This window comes from Aplysia californica, unplaced genomic scaffold (assembly GCF_000002075.1).
Source record: "Aplysia californica isolate F4 #8 unplaced genomic scaffold, AplCal3.0 scaffold00840, whole genome shotgun sequence".
Lineage (NCBI taxonomy): Eukaryota > Metazoa > Mollusca > Gastropoda > Aplysiida > Aplysiidae > Aplysia > Aplysia californica.
Window position 1 is genome coordinate 104,271 of NW_004798110.1, and position 2,345 is coordinate 106,615.

Sequence of the window (2,345 nt, forward strand, 5' to 3'; positions counted from 1 at the left end):
CCCCCCAACTCTCCTTATTGTTAAACAACAACCGCTTTTCTCTTATCACCAATGGTTGCCGTGCCGAGTTTAGTGCTGTTTCGTCATAAAAGATGTACGGCCCACCACAGTTTGGTATCATGCTGGGCAACATAGTGGATGGCCCTGGTTGGAATCTTTCATCTTCTACCGGATATTCTAGACTTGGGGGAAATGGGGAGGGGGAAGGGGTTAAGACTCTTTGCTCATTTGGCTCGGTGTTGTCGGAGATGGACTTTTATCCCCTAGGGGGATGCTACTGACTGAAGTTTCTTTAAGCCGTTCCCAAAGGAGGGACATTAACATTTTGTTATGCACAGTAGAATTGTAAATGGGTTGATTCATCAATGTCATGCTCATAACTGCTGCTTTTTCTTTCCTAATCCTTGCTATCGTCATTTTTCTCTACCTCTTTTGTATGTTTGTTACACTCTTGTGACACGCTATTTCCTGGGTGCCTTGATAGTCGAAGCCGACATAGTGCTGTTGAAGCTAGAGAGGTGAGCAGAGTAAGCCTGATTTCCTGTAAGGACTTCTCTGTTGACGTCCACCCCTTGTCGCTCATATTATGACATTATGCAGTTGCTAGCGTCGGAAAACCTCTACTAAATCTAAAACTTAAAAAAATGGAGATGAACTTTAAATTTGTTGGTTCCGCTTCTAACATAGCCTTTCGGTGTTAAAAAAAATGACGTGAAACTTATACACAGTTTCGATATTTTTTACTTTCCGTTGTTTCTTTATCTCGATTTTCATATCTTGTTTCCTCCTTCCTGAATAACACGATGCCGTGTTAGTGTGTGTGTGTGTGTGTGTTTGTGTGTGTGTTTGTGTTTGTGTGTGTGTGTGTGTGTGTGTGTGTGTGCCTGCGTGTGTTTGTGTGTGTGTGGAAATAGCTTTACTTTAAAAAATGATACTTTTCCCAGAGCAGCTATATATTAATTTATGTTACAATGTCTTTCCCTTGGTGAAAAGACATCAGACCCCAACAAGTCAACGTATAGACCTATTACTACATGGTAGCATACATTAAGCCTATCTGAAGTTGATGAAGCTCAGTTCCGATTCTCAGCGGTACTAAATAATCCCAACTAAGTGTCGGAAAGTGCTTGGAATAGTGTCAATTAATAAGTTCCCCACTCCGTTCCTGACCCACGATTCGACCTAGCCTTCTTTCCCTCGCTCCTATAGTGCATTATATTGTGTAGAGCCCGTCGTATAGCCCCCCTGACGAGGATACAGATAACATTTATTTGACATCTGAATGCTCTTGGCTAGCCTACTACTTCTCCCTCTCTCACCAAAACCCCGGCGCCATTCGCGTTTGAGGGCTATTTATATCCCGTTGGTGTTTATGAATGGACGCCGTTTCGTTCGGGAGACCTCGACTTCATCCTTGTTAATTCATCGGCGCGGAGGCGGACGCAGACTTGCAGACGACAACTGTGATAACGGGAGTACTGTACACGTCGGATTATTATCCTCTAAATCTAAAACAGTTGAGACCGTGGTTTTTTTAAAGGTAAAGTTAGCACTTTCTTCCCCCATCTCACTTCCGCTGTACCCCAACGCCTCTCCCCCCCCCCCTAACTCCACCCTCTTCCCCTAACTCCCTCCTTACCAAATTTGCCCATCCTCGTTCCTCCAGTTTTAGGTCTACGAACGACTTTTCTAGTTCAATTGGTTATCTTGAACACTACAACACTACCCTCCTTGTGGACAGTGAAGACCGTAGTTTCTTAAGCTTCATTCACACTACATACAGCCAGTCTTCTCTCGTTCTGGTTAGCCTAATGGATGTTGACACTTACTATTTTTACTAAATATATAAATATATTTTTTTCTTATACGCCATTTCCTCTACCTTTCTGTTATTACTGCATGTCATCGTGCCCTTCCTTATCAGTACTTTTTTTTATATACCTAAGTAGAATGTGGTCTTTTAGCTAACAAGACCATTTGAACTCATTATAGGCTTTGTCGTTTTCTGAGAAGTCACAACAGGTACTGGGAAAGCGAATACAATGTCCGTTGTTGTAGCCTACTCGTAAGAAAACTTGGCACTTTAACAGGTATATATGACCCCAGCGGCTACGGCAGTGGTATAATGACACACCCCTGCGGTTATTGAGGGTCGTATTTTTTCCACAAGTTTGATGAAATCTCAATGATGTGTATATACTTGTACCGTGCGCTTTCTTTCTCTCTCCCCCCCCAAAAAAAAACAACAACAAACAAACAAACAAACAACCCACCCCTCTCTCTCTCTCTCTCTCTCTCTCTCTCTCTCTCTCTCTCTCTCTCTCTCTCTCTCTCTCTCTCTCTCC

The 2,345-nt window shown here is 42.9% G+C and overlaps 1 protein-coding gene across 1 annotated transcript in view; it reads left to right on the forward strand.

The window, feature by feature from the left end:
- Window positions 1–2,345, forward strand: part of LOC101846169 (ras-GEF domain-containing family member 1B) — a gene marked incomplete at its 5' end in the record, with an annotated part of 88,428 nt that overhangs the window by 67,807 nt on the left and 18,276 nt on the right.